Here is a 17,353-nt window from a genome sequence, read left to right on the forward strand (position 1 = left end):
AGGAAAACTTTGAAGTTTTATTTGACATAACTGTACATTCACATGCAATTGTAAGACATAATACAAAGAGATTCCTGGAGAAGCTGCAGCATGGGGATGCTCTAGACTGAGTATTGCCCTAGTGTCTTTCTATCTCTTCCTTCTGCAGTGGCAGCAGCAGCACTTGGCAGCAGCACTTTGAGACTGCATCCTCAGAAAGCCCTCCAGGGTGTTGTTCAATTGAGACAGGGGCTCAGTGCTCCAAGAGGCTGCCCCTCCAAGAGCTGAGGCAGTGAGAAGATGTGTGTGTACCTGTCTGCACAGGGAAGCAGTAGGGATGGAGCTGGCATCACCTCCTGATCATCCTAGGGAAATCAGGAAAACAAGAACTAGTCAGAGTTTACCAATCACTTGGATTTGAACTGAAAGACTATTCACCAGGCTACTGCTTCATTCCTGGAAACTACACTGCAACTGTCTATATTAAGAAAAAAATACATCTGAAAGAAAGAAAACAAAGAACAAAATACTCTAGAATTCTTAAAGAACATAAAACAACTAAAATCAAATGGCATCACTTTTTTTATATGTAAGATAAGGACTAATGATTTTCTGAGCTCCACTACCACCAAAGCCTCCAATGACTGCACAGAACTTGGCAGGCCTGTGTGTGCACCACGCTGCCCATGCCAAAGCCTCCTAGGGAATCAGCCTTGGATGCACCAGTCTGAGATGGGAAGCCACCAGTGGTGGCAGGGGCTGAGTGCTAAAGAGTGGGGTTAGGAAAGCAGATCCAAGGAGAAGACTGCTGTTGGCTGCACAGAGACATCCTGAAGGTATGGGAGTGAGGGACTCCACAGCCAGGAATGCTTCTAGAGGAAGCATGGTCTTCCTTGGAAATCAGGTGCCATTGTTGAGTGGCACACAAGCGGCAGGGCTGTCATTGCAATTCACTTCCCCACTGGCTGATGCCTCTGTGGGCACAGGGAGGGACTTTCACCAGAATAAGCTCATCCCAGTCTGTTGAAATTTCCTGTTCCTCTCCATTGCCATAGGCAATTCACACACGCACTAGATGTGGCTGTTTTATCCCTCCCCTGCCTGAACAAATAAGTGCCCCGATTAGCCTGAGTCTCCCAATCAGCTGCTGCTTTTGCCCCTTCTCACCTGGGCAGGGAACAGACACCTGAGGGTGGCCCAAACACAGAGGTGGGGACAAAACCACAGCTGAACCCCAGGGGCTGTACAATTAAGGAAGAGAAACGAAAATCTCTTCCTGCAGCTGCACATGTCATGGACTAAATCACTGTGATCAGCTTGGTAAACCCTGCATCTGTGGAATAGAATGGACAGTGAGCACTCCCACAATGGACAGATCATCAGACAGAAAATTAATAAGGAAAATTAATGAATCCTTAAATGACACATTAGACCAGCTAGACTTAATTGGTATTTATATGACATTCCATCCAAAAGCAGCAAACTACACTTCCTTTTCAAGTGCACACAGAACATTCTCCAGAATAGATCGCATCTTGGGTCACAAATCAAACCTCTGTAAATTTAGGAAAACTGAAATCATATCAAGCATCTTTTCTGACCACAATGCTATGAGATTACAGGAAAAAGCTGTAAAAAATACAAGCACATGGAGGCTAAAATGCTACTAAACAGACAAGAGATCACTGAAGAAATCAACAAGAAAAAAAAAAAAAAAAGAAACAAATGACAATGAAAACAAAATGACCCAAAACCTATGGGATGCAGCAAAAACATTTTCAAGAGGAAAGTTTATGGCAATACAATCCCATCTCAAGAAATAAGAAAAACCTCAAATAAACAACCTACCATTATGCCTAAAGCAGCTAGAGAAAGAAGAACAAAAAACCCCCAAAGTTATTAAAAGGTAAGAAATCTTAAAGATCAGAGAGGAAATAAATGAAATAGAAATGAAACCAATGGCAAAGATCAAAAAAACTAAAACCTGGGTCGGTTCTTAACTTTATCCAGACTCATAATAAAAAAGGGAGAGAATTCAAATCAATAAAATTATAAATGAAAAAAGAGAAGCTACAACTGACAGTGGAAACATACAATGAATCATAAAAGATTATCAGAAACAACTACACGCCAATAAAATGGCCAGCCTGGAAGAATTGGTCAAATTTGTAGAAATGTACAACCTTCCAAGACTGAACCAGGAAGAAATAGAAAATATCAACAGACCAATCAAAAGTAATGAACGCATAACTGTGATTAAAAATCTTTCAGTAAACAAAAGCCCAGGACCAGATGGCTTCGCAGATGAAGTCTATCAAACTTTTAGAGAAAAGCTAACAACTATCCTTAAAGTTTTCCAAAAAATTGCAGAGGGATGAACACTTGCAAGCTCATTCTATAAGGCCACAATCACCTTGATACCAAAACCAGATAAAGATACCACAAAAAAGAAAATTACAGGCCAATATTACTGATGAACATGGACACAAAATCCTCAACACAAACAGGATCCAACAACACATTAAAAGGATCATGTACCATAATCAAGTGGGACTTATCCCAGGGATTACAAGGATTCTTCAATATCTGTAAATCAATGTTATACAAATTGAAGAATAAAAACCATATGATCATCTCAATAGATGCAGAAAAAGCTTTTGACAAAATTATACACCCATTTATTATAAAAAATCACCAGAAAGAAGACATAAAAAGAACATAACTCAGACTAATAAAGGTGGTATACAACAAACCCACAATAAATATCATTCTCAATGGTAAAAAACTGAAAGCATTTTCTCTAAAAATCAGGAACAAAACAAGGGTGCTCACTCTCACCACCATTATTCAACAGTTTTGGAAGTCTTAGCAATGATAATCAGAGAAGAAAATGAAATAAAAGGGGTCCAAATTGGGAAAAAAAAAAAAAGGTGAAACTGTCACTGTTGGCAGATGACATGATACTATACAAGAAAATCTGAAAGATGCCACTAGAAAAGTACTAGGGCTAATCACTGAATATGGCAAAGTTGCAGGATACAAAATTAATTCACAGAAATCTCTTGCATTCTTATATACTAACAATGAAAAATAAAATGAAATTAAGGAAACAATCCCATTTATCATTGCAATGAAAAGAATACAATACCTAGGAATAAACCTCCCTAAAGAAGCAAAAGGCCTCTACTCAGAAAGCATACTGATGAAAGAAATTAAAGACAACACAAGCAGATGGAGAGATATACTATTTTCTTGAATTGGAAGAATCAATGTTGTGAAAATGATTGTACTACTCAAAGTAATGTACAGATTGAGTACAATCTCTATCAAATTACCAATGACATTTCCCCCAGAAATAGGACAAAAAGTTTGCAATTTGTATGGAAAGACAAAAGATCCTTAATAGCTAAAGCAATTGCAAGAAAGAAAAACAGAGCTGGAGAAATCAGGCTCCCTGACTTCAAACTAAACTACAAAGCTACAGTCATCAAGACAGTATGGTACTGGCACAAAAACAGAAATTTAGATCAAAGGAACAAGTTAGAAAGCCTAGATATAAACCCATCCGCTATGATCACCTAATCTGTGATAAAGGAGGCAAAAATATACAATGGAGAAAATGCAGTCTCTTTAATAAGTTGTGCTGGGAAAACTGGAGAGCTATACATAAAAGAATGAAATTAGAACACTCCCTAACACCATATATGAAAATAAACTGAAAATGGATTAAAGACCTAAATGTAAGGCTGGACAGTAGAAAATTCTTAGAAGAAAACATATACATAACACTCTTTGACATAAATCACAGCAAGATCTTTTTTGATCTAACTTCTAGAGTAACGAAAGTTAAAACAAAAGTAAATGGGACCTAATTAAACTTAAAAGTTTTTACACAGCGAAGGAAACCATAAGTAAACTGAAAATGCAACCATTGAAATGAGAGAATATATTTACAAACAAAGCAACTGACAAGGGATTAATCTCCAAAATATACCACCAGCTCATGCAACTCAATTAAAAAAAAAAATCAAAAAGTGGGCAGAAGACCTAAATAGACATTTCTCTAAAGAAGACATACTGATGACCAACAAACACATGAAAAGATGTTCAAATAAAACAAAGAGCTTCTTTATTATAGAAATGTAACTCAAAAATACAATAAAGTATGACCTCACACTGGTCAGAATGGCCATTATTTTAAAAACATGTACAAACAATAAATGACAGAGATAGTGTAGAGAAAAGGCGACCCTCTTACACTGCTGGTGGGAATGTAAATTGGTGCAGCTACTATGGAGAACAGAATGGAGATTCCATTAAAAAACTAAGAATTAATATATGACCTAACAATCCCACTCCTGGGCATATACCTGGAGAAAATCATAATTCAAAAGATATATGCAGGGACTTCCCTGGTGGTCCAGTAGCTAAGACTGTGACCTAATGCAATGGGCCTGTGTTCGATCCCTGATCAGGGAACTAGATTCCACATGCTGCAACTAAGAGTTTGCGTCTGCAACTCAAGATCCCTCATGCTGCAATGAAGACCTGGCACAGCCAAATAAGTTTTAAAAAATGATGCATGAACCCCAATGTTCATTGCAGCACTATTTACAATAGCCAGTCCATGAAAACAACCTAAATACCCATCAATAGAAGAATGGATAAAGATGTGGTACATAAGAACAATGGAATATTAGTCAGCCATTAAAAGGAATTAAATGCTGCAATTTGTAGAGATGCAGATGGAACCAGAGACTGTCATACAGAGTGAAGTAAGGCAGAAAGACAAAACAAATATCATATAATATCACTTATATGTGTAATCTAGAATAATGATACAGATGAACTCATTTGCAAAGCAGAAATAAAGACACAGACATAGAGGACAAATGTGTGGATACCAAAGGGGGAAGAGTGGGAAGCATTGGTAGATTGGGCTTGGCATATATACACTACTATGCATAAAGCAGATACTAATAAGAACCTACTGTGTAGCACTCTACTCAGTGCTTTGTGGCTACCTAAATTGGAAGGAAATCCAAAAAAAGAGGGCACTGATTCACTTTGCTATACGGTAAAAACTAACATAACATTACAAAGCAACTATACTCTAATAAAAACTAATTAAAAAATAATACAAAGAAATTCTTTATACCCTTCACCTAATTTCCTCCAAGGGCAACATTTTGCATAATTATAGTACAGTATCTCAACCAGGAAATTGCTGTTGATATAATCTACCTACCTTATTCAGATTTCACAAGTTTTACATGCATTTCTGATGGGAGCCAGTGTGAGGAACTCCGCCCGTGGCAAAGGTCATGAGGAAGGAGGCTCGGCATTACGCAAAGGAGGGATCAAGCCTCAGGAGACCCCGTTTCCGAGCATCTACCCCCAAAACCAGAGTCTGCCTACTTTACTGCCTCATGCTCTCATCTATACCTCTGACTTTATGGGGGGCTGTCCCCCACCACCTCTCTCAGAGAAGGAGTTAACTTGCAGCTCCAGTCAATAAAAATTCCTGGGCGTGACAAGAGTGTTTCAACTTACAAACTCCTCTAAAGGTTCTCTAGCCTGCCTGAACAGGTTTGTCCGGCCACATGTGATTGTTTACAGCCTCCCAACCGTGAGAAGCACTAGATGCTTTAAACTTTCTAAATACAGATTCTTTTGAGAAGTTAGAAAATTATAGTATAGTATAGTGGGTTGATTAGGAATTATATTGGTGAAGGGTTTTTCATTTGTTGAGCCAATATTTGCCACTAAATCTCCATATTCCCTGCCCTTATAATGAATATAACTAGCATATAGGAGAAATAAGTATTAACCTTTGATATTAATCATGTTAAACCTTAGGTTAAGTAAATTGCTTTCTTGATTATAACCCCCTGCACCCTCACCATATAGGGATGCAACTTTATCTGGTACCTTCGGAGGGTGGCGCCTGGTTTAAGAAAAAATCACCCCTGGAAAAAATGTTTTTTGGTTGACTGACCGTTATCAGAAAAGACCATAAGATGTCAGCAGGCCTCATGGCCAGAAGATTATGTAAAACCCTTAAAACCTTTGTATACATTTATATGAAGCACCTGATTTTGACAAGGGTTGGGTCGGCTGATGCCATGTGACTCTGTATTAATCCCTATGTATAACAAAAAGTATATAAGCAAACCTAAAAATAAAGAAAACGGATCAGTTTCTGGAAAGACTGATTCCCCCGTGTCGTTCTTTCTTGTTCTCCATTTTTCTGGCTGAATTTCCATCTGGAGTGTGGGTACTTGTGTGGGTACTCGCCAAGTCTGCTAATTTTGCCTGGGCTCCTAAGATCCGACTGGGGAGGCCTTAGTGTCTCCTCTTCTTTGGGAGAACGGGAGGACGCCTGCGGCCTACGTAGGTGGTGCAAACCTCTTGTCTTGAGGTTTTATTGGTATTCCACGTAAACCAAGTTATTCAGCATCTTTTTCTCCACTAAATTTTCCTACTACACTATTTCTTCCTTATCTTTCTTTTCTAATTAAATAGTTCTTTCCTAGGACGCCGACTCCGTCTCCCCTTCAAATTCCCTGGATCCACCGGGGCTGGACCCCGGCACACTTCTATATGTGTGTATGTGGGTGTGTTTTGTTTTATACAGTATTATTGCCCATGTAGAATACTGTGATCACAGTCAAGATACAGAAGAGTTATGTAACAAGGATCCCTCATATTGCACTTTTATAATCACATTCACCTTCCAACTATACCCACATCACCCCAAACACTGGCATCTACTAATCTGTCCTCTATATCTATAATTTTGCCTTTTCAAAACTATTATATATTAATAAATGGAATCGTACAGGATATAACTTTTAGAGGTTACCTTTTTTCTCAGCATTTCCTTGAAACTCATTCAACTTATAGCAAATGTCATTCTTTTCTTTTTTATTCCATTCCATGGTTTGGGTGTACCACATTCTGTTTATCCATTAATCAGTTGATGGACATTGGGTTGTTTCTAGTTTTGGGACTCTTATGACTAAAGATGCTATGGCTGTTTGCAAACAAGTCTTTGTGTGGAAATATATTTTCATTTCTTTGAGATAAATACCCAAGAATGCAATATTTAAGTTGTATAGTAAGCACATGTCTAGTTTTTAAATAAACTAGTATTCTTTTTCACAGGGTGGATGTACTATTTTACAATTCCATTAGTAGTGTATAAGTGATCCAGTTTCTTTGTGTGGCTGCCAACTTTTATATTATCACTATTTTTTAAGTTTTACAATTTTTTATAAACACAGAGTGGTATGCTAAACAATCCTGCTCACAGAACAATTGTTTTGTGGCTACCCTGTAGACAGTGGGCTCAATTCCTCAACCAAAATTGTTTCAGATGTGGGGACTGATGATACCACACACAGTAGGAAGGTATGAAAAGAGGGAATTATTCATATAAAGGGATTTTTTTTTTTTTTGGAGGAGAGCAGGTCAGATACCCCAAGCCAGTCTGGACTGGATTGAATGAAAGGAGGAGTAAGTGTCTTTTGATTTTATTTTGATTAGGGAGTGAGGCTAGGGTGATGATTCCCATGTGTGGGCAGGGATTTTCATAGTTTGACCTTTCCTGGAAGTGCCAAAGGAGGGAAGGCCTGGGATTTCTTATCAGCTTGCCCAGAGGCAGGGCAAAAGTGGAAGGGGTTAGGTGGAATATGAAAGCTGTCAGCAGTCAAATGTCAAAAATGGATTCAGACACTTTATTAAACTTGCTCTTGAAATGTTGTCAAAGATTAGCTGGGCATGTTTGTGTGAGTTTATTTCTGGTTTCTCTCTTCTGTTCCATTGACCCATGTATCTAGTCATCTGCCAATAACATAATGTCTTGATGGTTTTAGCTATATAGTAAGCCTTAGCAAGGGGTAGAGTGGTTCTATGCACACTGTTCTTCCTCTTCAAGATTGTTTAAGCTATTATATGTTCTGTGAGTTCCATATAAACTTAGAATATACTTCTCTATGCCTACAAAAATCCCTGCTGGAACTTTGATAAATATGGCATTAATCTATAGATCAGTTTAGGGAGAATTCACAGTTTTACTATGTTGAGTCTTTCAACCCATGAACACAATAAATCATGCCTTTTATTTAGTTCTTTGATGCCTTTCATCAGCATTTTGCAATTTTCAGGATACAGATATTATATATATTTTGTTAGATTTATACCTAAGTATTTCATTTTCTTGGAGTAATTATAATGGAATTATATTTTAAATTTCACTTTCCACATATTTGTTGCTTGTATGTAAAATTGAGATTGATTTCAGTGTGTTGATATTGTATCCTGAGACTTTGATAAACTCACTTCTAAGAGTTTGTATTTTTGTCAATTCTTTGGAGTTTTCTACATAGACAACAAATCATCAAAAGGGAAGTTTTTTTTTTCCCCTTTTCAATATGTATGCTTTTTATTCTTTTTTATTGTGCTATTGTATTGACTAAAACTTCCAGCACTGTGTTGGATAAGAGTAGTAAGACTGGTCATCCTCGACTTTTTCCTAAACTATACAAAGTGAAATGTTCAAAAAGACTAAATAAGTCAAACTAAAAACCTTAAAAACATTCAGGTAACTTATTAGAAGGCTGGAGATGAGAAATAGAGGACTGAAAAACACAGGAAATAAACAAAAAATAAAAAATAAAGTGGATGTATGAGCCCTATACATACCAATAATTACTTTAAATGTAAATAGTCTAAATACGTCCATTGAAAAGCAAACTGGCAAGAGTGGATTAATAAACCCGTGATTCAGCATGTTGTCTACAAGCAACTCACTTCAAATACAGTGACAGAAGTAGGTTGAAAGTAAAAAGACAGGATAAGGTGTGGCAAGCAAATATTAACAACAGCAGCAAAAAAGCAGGAGTAGGTATATTAAATATCAGGTAAAATAGGTTTCAAAGCAAAGAATTGTCTCATGTAATAGTGTGTGAAATGCATGGACAGTGTACAGAGTTCTCACTTTACCATGTAGTTAAATGTGAAAGATGACAATTCTTTCTAGATGCAATGTAACAGACACCTTTTCAAGTACAGGCTGCAGTTTCTTGTAAAACAAAGTTCTCTTTGACTCCATCAATTAGAAATTACTGTCCCTGGTCTCAGGTGGTGTATCTGATGCTGTTGTATCTGCAGGTTAGTTACTATATCAGCAACTTGTGCTATTAAATTTGACAGGCCTCTAGCTCAAAGGGTCAGTAGAAAATAAGAAAGTATGTGTGTTAACTATAAGTGAAATGCATGTGGGAAATGGGGTCTGAGCAGCCCTCCTATAGAGTATAGGGAAAACAGTCAAAAAGCTCCTGCTACTGTAGTTTTGCTGTTTCTGTGAAGGTGTAAATCTACAACCATTTGCTTATTTTTCTGTTTCTTAATGCCTTTTTATTTTGCAAATAGACCCTCTTTACAGCAATACATTTTCAATGGCAATGAGAAAACGAAAGTAAATGCTTTGTACATAATTAGTGAAATGGCAACGCGCTGCAGTATTGTCGCCTGGAAAATTTCATGAGCAGAGAAGCCTGGAGGGCTGTGGTCCACAAGGTCTCAAGAATCAGACACAACTGAGAGACAGAGTACCCATGCTGCTGCTGCAGCTGTTGCTAAGTCACTTCAGTCGTGTCCGACTCTATGCGACCCCATAGATGGTAGCCCACCAGGCTCCCCCGTCCCTGGGATTCTCCAGGCAAGAACACTGGAGTGGGTTGCTATTTCCTTCTCCAATGCATGAAAGTGAAAAGTGAAAGTGAAGTCGCTCAGTCGTGTCTGACTCTTAGCAATCCCATGGACTGCACCCCACCAGGCTCCTCCGTCCATGGGATTTTCCAGGCAAGAGTACTGAAGTGAGGTGCTATTGCCTTCTCTGAGAGTACACATATACATATACATATTTAGAATAATTGACTTGTAAATTTTGAGACAAATCTGATGGGGAACATGAAAAAAATTTAGCATGGCTGTATATGATTCCCTTTTTGCTTCTGGTCATGACTCAGATTGTTTAAAATTTTGAGCTTTTATAGAAGTATGCTGTTCATTAATTCAAGTGTCCTACAGAGTATTGACCATCATTGTGAACAAGTCCTTTATATTCAGATTGTATTTTGTTCAATCATTTAGAAATCTTTAACCAAAGTACTCAAGGAATGGAGGACCAAAAATTTCAGCTTTTGAAGCTCTTAGCAAATTGAAATTATGAAAATAAAGCTTATATATAGGAAGAAATTGAAATTCATTATTTAGCAGATTATATGATGAGAGCCCAAACTGCATACAAGATTTAATTTTGACATTCTACAACCGTACTTTGTAATATCTTGACTTGATGTTTCTTATTTTTAACTAAACCATATAATCTGTACTGTAATACAAGAATATACTTGAGAAAGCCTTGATTTTTCAGTGTTTAAATTTGGTGAATCATTCAAAAGAATCATAAATACAGAAAATTTATTTAATGAATTTATCTTGTAAAAATGTTTGTTGAAGGACTCCAAATGGAAGCAAAACACATTACTTTTCAAAATATTTTTCAATAAAATAATTAAAATCAAGAATACTCTCTAATTAACAGGAATTGCTCTATGTTATAGATGCTGTAATATCTGTAAAGAGACTGTCTTCTCAATCAACAATATAATCTTCAGAAAAGAATAAACTGAAGTTATCCAAAATTTCAAGTTTATTGGCTATAGAGTACAACTTTGAGGAATATTGCATGCAATTTTACTAAGTCCTATTGAAAAAATGTGTTTTCAGAAAAAAAAATGTCAGTTAACATAGTATTAGAAATAGATATAGCTAATAAACTGATTAAAGTGCATGAATATGTACCAGGAATAACTATTTTCTTTATGTATTTTTTAGTTTTGGAAAATCATTTTGAAAAGTGTTTTTTTTTTCATGGAAATAAATTTATTTTTTAAAATAATTTCAATTTGGGAAATATTTTAAATAGAAAATATATTATACCAATTTATACCAATGAAATTAGTCCAATTTGTTGCTCAATAAATACATATTTTAGAAAAGCATCAAATAACAGTGCTTCAATATTTGATTCTTCAAAATATGTCATTTTGGAAATTAAAACACTTAAAACTATTCCTAGGAGGCTTCTCTTGTTACAGTTACCAGTAACCATCATGTTGTTAAAAACAATGGACATTTTAAAGTCCTCATCTTACTTGATATTTTTTGTCAGCTTTTCACATTGTTGACTATTTCCCTCTTCTCACAATGCTCATTTTTCTTGGTTTCTCTGAGGTACACTACACTCTCTGGTACACACACTTCTTAGTCTCTTATGATGGGCTTTTTTCATTCTTTTCATCATTACATACTGAAATACATCATCTTAATCCTTAAGCCACATCTTTCATTCTAGGTGGTCCTCAAACTACCATGACTTCAAGTTACATAAAAATATGTATCTCATATCAAGATCACTCTTTTGAATTTCAAACTTAATTATACTATTACCTAGAAGAAAATGGCTTCCCAGGTGGCACAGTAGTAAAAAAATCGGCTTGTCAAGGCAGGTTACACAAGAGATATAGATTGGACCCCTGGGTTGGAAAGATCCCCTAGAGTAGGAAATGGCAACCCTACTATGGCATTCTTGCCTGAAAAATTCCATGGTCAGAGGAGCCTGGTGGGCTACAGTCCAGAGGATCACAAAAAGTCGGACACAACAAAGCACAGCATAGCACTAGAAGAAAAGCTTGTCAAACTATCTCTGTAAAGGGCTATGTATTAAATATTTTAAAATTTTTGATCCAGTTGGTTTCTGTCAAACTAATCAACTCTACCATTGCAGTGCAAATGCAGCCATAGACAATATATAAATAAATGAGCCTGGTTGTGTTCCAGTAAAACTTTATTTTTTAAAAAAGGAATGAGCTATTCAACATTGTACTGGAAGTTCTAGCCAGAGTTATTTAGACAAGAAAAAGAAATAAAAAGCATCCAAATTAGTAAGAAAGAAGTAAAACTATCTTTATTTGTATATGATGTGATTCTACATGAAGAAAATCCCAAAGAATCTATAAAAAAGGTACTAGAGATAATAAATTAATTCAGCAAAGTTACAGGTTACAAAATCAACACACATATACACACTGACAAGTTGTGTTTCTAAACACGGGCAATGAAAATTCTCATAAGGAAATTAAGAAAACAGTTTCGTTTTGTAATAGCATCCAAAAGTATAAAATACCTAGGAATAAATTTAACCAAGGAGAGGAAAGACGTCTGCATTGACATTTAAAAAGCATTGCTGAAAGAAATTAAGGAAAATCTAAATGGAAAGATATCTCATGTTCATGGATTGGAAAATTTAATATTTTAATATATCAATACTATCCAAAGTGGTCTACAGATTCAACACAACTCCTATAAAAATTCCAGCTTTCCTTTGTGTAGAAATGGAAAAGTTGATTTTCAAATTCATATGGCATTCTAAGGGCCCCAAAATATCCAAAACAATCTTGAAAAAGAATCAAGTTGAAGGACTCACACTTCCTAACTTCAAAACTTACTACAAAGCTATAGCACTCAAAACACTGGCTTATGTATAGACATATAGAGCAATAGAACAGAGCTGAGATCCCAGAAATAAACCCTTGCATATATGGCCACTTCATTTTTGACAAAGATGTCAAGTCCTTTGAATGGGGGAAGAAATTATCTCCAATAAATGGTGCCAGGAAAATCGGATTTCCCCATGAAAAAGAATAAATTTGAACTCCTGCCTCACACCATATACAAAAATTAACTGAAAATGATCAATGATCTAAATAAAAGAGCTAAAAATCCTAAAACACTTAGAAGAATGCATTGGGGGAAAGATTTATGACCTTGGATTTGGCAATAGATTCTTAGATAAGACACCAAAGCACAAGCAAGAAAAGAAGAAACCGATCAATTGAGCTTCATCAAAATTGAAAACCTTTGTTCATTAAATGATACTCTTAAGAGAGGGTGAAGAGTACCTAAAAATGATAGAAAATATTTGAAAATCATAGCCAATAAGAATATAATATTTTGAATATATTAAAAAGTTACAATACCTCCTCAAAAAGACAAACAACCCAGTTAAAAATGCATCAAAAATTTGAATAAAATGTTCTGCAAAGAAGATCTACAAATCAGCAATAAGTACATGAAAAGATACTCCTCAACATCCTTAGTCAATAAAGGAAATGTAAATAAAAGCCAGAAGTGAGATATAATTTCACACTCACTAGAATGGCTATAATGATTTATTTTTAATTTTTAAAATTGAAATATAGTTGGTGTACAATATAACATGTTACAAGTGTACATCATAGTGATTCAAAATTTTTAAAAGTTAAATTCCACTAATAGTTACTACAAAATACTAGCTATATTCCCTATGTTGCACAATACATCCTTGTAGCTTATTTGTTTATTATATAATAGTTTGTATTTTTTAACCCCTGTTCCTATCTTGTCCTCCACTTCCCCCTCCTCACTGGCAACTGTTATAGTTTGTTCTTTATGTCTGTGAGCCTGCTTCTTTTTTGTTACATTCACTAGTTTATTTCTTAGATTCTACATATAAGTGATATCATACAGTATTTATCCTTCTCTATCTGACATATTAAGTAACATAATACCCTCTGAGTCTATCCATGTTGTTGCAAATGGCAACATTTCATTCTTTTTTGTGGAGAATGGATACAATAATTTAAAAAACAACTAAAAATAAAAAATGCTGGAGAGAATGTGGAGAAATTGGAACCCTTGTACTCTCATGATTGGAGTGTAAAATAGTGCAGCCACTGAAAACAGTTTGGTGGTTCCTCAGAAAGTTAAACATAGAATTACTATTTGACCCAGCAATTCCACGCTTAGGTATAATACCCAAAGGAATTGGAAACAGGGACTCAAACAGATACTTGTGTACCAAAGTTATTACCGCATTACTCAGAATAGACAAAAAGTGGAAACAACCTAAGTGTTTATCAACAGATGAATGGATAAACAAAATGTGGTATGTACATACAATGAAATATTTTTCAACCTTACAAAGGAATTGTTATTTTTTCCATTTAGAATAGTTTATTGGTTGTGTTAAATAAGATATTATTTATTTTGAAATATTTTATCTAAGAAATTCAAAACTAGAAAGATAGTACAGACAATCCTATGTGAAGGGCAGCAAAGGAGACAGAGACATAAAGAACGGACTTTTGTACTCAGTGGGAGGAGAAGGTGGGGTGATTTGAGAGAATAGCATTGAAACATATACATTACCATATATAAAATAGATAGCCAGTGGGAGTTTTATGTATGATGCAGGGCACCTAAAGCCAGTGCTCTGTGACAACCTGGAGGGATAGGGTGGGAGGGGGGTTTCAGGATGGGGGAGGCACTTGTACACCTATGGCCAATTCATGTTGATATATGGCAAAACCCATCACAATATTGTAAAGTAATTATCCTCCAGTTAAAATAAAAAAGTAAACTAAACAAATAAAAATAAGGTCTTTATTAAAAAAAGAAATTCAAAGCACTTGACAACTGATGCTGGTGACAACTTTGCAATTGGCATTGCTACCCTATTTATATAGTTTCTGAAAATGAGGAAGAAAAATCCATCCTGATTTTCAGCAGCAGAAAATTTTAAAAATCCAGAATTATCAAGACAAAATTTACTAAGATTAGCCCTAAAACCTGAAATAAAATTATCCCCATGTGCTTCATCTTTCATAATCTGTTACTGAAGAGATTTTAAGAGATTCAGGATCTGGTCTAGTATAGAAATAGGGCCAAATGGCTTCTATAAAGAATCATTAAAAGTATAGAGAAGAGTTTTATCATTCATATTATAAAATGGAAACCACACTCAACTCAGTCCAGAATTGTCACAGTCTTTGTAGACTGGGACCTGGGGACTGGAGTCGACGAGAAGAGGGACGCAGGGGACCCAAGTCTAGAGTGAAACAAGGGTGCGTTATTTGCAGAAATGCACGTTTACATATCTTCATACAAGACAGCTTTAGGCAGTAAAAAAATTGAGCAAAAACAAAGCTAAGCAAATAACAATCTTTAAAGGGCCAGAAAGTATTCCATATCCTGAGCAAGAGGGGCAAAATGGAATAGATTACCTTTAAGTAAAAGGTCACTGAAGGGAGTCACTGAAAGGAATCCAAACAGGTGCCCTTTCTCATGATCTCAGTCCTGAGAACTGCGTGCAGCTCTGCTCGTTCCTGTTTTCCAGGAACTGATAAGGAATAGAGAGTCCTTGAGAAATGGCACATAAAAGAAGAGAGTAACATATCAGATCCCTTAAAGTTGAAAGTCCCCTGACACAGAAAAATGCCTATTTTGCTGGGTCTTATTACTGGCAGAAGCTGGCTGTCTTAGGATTCATTGCACCTTAAGTGCTGTCAACATATCTCCCAGCTGCCTGGAATCTATCTTGAACTGGCTGATTCCACCCGTTCCTAGGAAGACTATCTTAACACACACTCAATGCCCATTTAGTTTTGTTTTCCACTTCTACTTTCCAGTAATGCCTGCCATAATTAAATCTCTTAGAACCCAGGATAGCAGGGCAGAGATGAAATCTCCTTAAGTTATAACAAAGATTTTGTCTTTTTTCTTTCCCTGTTGCATACTTTTTCTATCCTCAGAGACAATAAGCCTAGGGTAAGTAATTTCAAGATCTAAAATTACATCTACTTGTAATGGTTTGATAATTTTGCCCAAGCCAGAATATTGTGAAGAATACTGAATCCATCTTTCTTTAATCGAAATGAGAAGATGTCGGGGTATTTCCAGTTTCGATACCTGTGATGGGATATTCATAACATGTATCAGGAATCCCAGTTCTGACTGCACAAACTTGCCCTCTCCCTCCCTCAGTAAATGTTTTATGTGGAAACATGATCTGACAATGTTATGGAGTTTTCGTTTAGTGTTGTTAAAATATCCACCCCTTCATTTTGTACCTGCTTAATAGCCCCTTGATTATTCTATGCAAATAGTTTAAATTGCTCAAATTCAGAATTTATTTCTTCTCTCCTATACTCTACATTCTTTTCCAGTTTCACTTATTTGCTGGTTTGCAGAATTATCACTTTTTAAGTCCGTTTTACATTGCTCTTGGAGGGCTCCATGCTACAAGAGAATGAAGTTCTGATACACACTACAACATGGGTGAGCCTTGAAAACATTATGCTAAGTGAAATAAACCAGACACAAAAGGACAAATATTGCATGGTTCCAATTATTTGAAATATGTAGAATAGGCAAGTTTATGGAGATAGAAAGTAGATTAGAAGTTACCAGGGGCTGAGGGGAAAGGGGAATGGGGAGCTATTTTTTAATGGTTACAGAGTTTCTGTTGCTTCCCAGATGGCGCTAGTAGTAAAGAATCCACGTGCCAATGTAGGAGACATAAGCTGTGAAGATTCCCTGGAGAAGAGCATGACAACCCGCTTCAGTATTCATGCCTGGAGAATCCTATGGGCAGAGGAGCCTGGCAGTCTACAGTCCATAGGGTCACAAGAGTTGAATATGACTGAAGCAACTTAGTATGTGCAGAGTTTCTGTTGGGGTAATGAAAAGGCTTCGGAAATAGAGAGTGGAAATGTTTGCATGACATAGTGAATGTAATTAATGCCAATAAATTGTGTATTTAAAGATGGATAAAATGGTAAATTTTGTTACCTTTATTTTATCACAATAAAATTGTAATTTTTTAAAAAAAACACACAGTGAGCCAAATTTGTCCTATAGGTCACAGTTTTCCAGCTCCTGGCTGAGACAATATTTATACTTGAATACCTATTAGCCTTCAATTAAAATAAATTTAACAAAAAAAGAATCTCAAAACTGAATTTATGATTGTCCTACACAAATCTATAGATTTTCAGCCTTTCCCATCTCAGTTAATGATGCCATCATTTTCCTGGTTGTTCATTTTAGAAACTTGAATGTTATCCATTACATTTCCTTCTCCTTTAACTCTTATACCTAAGTCCTATTGATTCTATGCTGCTGCTGCTGTCACTTCAGTCATGTTCAACTCTTTGTGACCTCATGGACTGTCACCTACCTTGCTCCTCTGTCCATGGAATTCTCCAGGCAAGAATACTGGAGTGGGTAGCCATTCTCTTCCCCAAGGGATCATCCCGATCCAGGGACTGAACCCAGGTTTTCTGCATTGTTGGCAGATTCTTTACTATCTGAGCACCAGGGAAGCTATTGACTTTATACTCCTACACATTTTCTAGATCCCTTCATTTCTTTCTGTCTCTACTTTACTATGCTAGACCAACTCACCATCATTTCCCACCTGGAC

General features: G+C 36.1%; 1 pseudogene; it reads right to left on the reverse strand.

The window, feature by feature from the left end:
* Nucleotides 1–14,744: 14,744 nt before the first annotated feature.
* LOC138929908 (tripartite motif-containing protein 60-like) lies at nt 14,745–16,166 on the reverse strand (annotated as a pseudogene).
* Nucleotides 16,167–17,353: the final 1,187 nt, after the last annotated feature.

This window comes from Ovis canadensis, chromosome X (assembly GCF_042477335.2).
Source record: "Ovis canadensis isolate MfBH-ARS-UI-01 breed Bighorn chromosome X, ARS-UI_OviCan_v2, whole genome shotgun sequence".
NCBI lineage: Eukaryota > Metazoa > Chordata > Mammalia > Artiodactyla > Bovidae > Ovis > Ovis canadensis.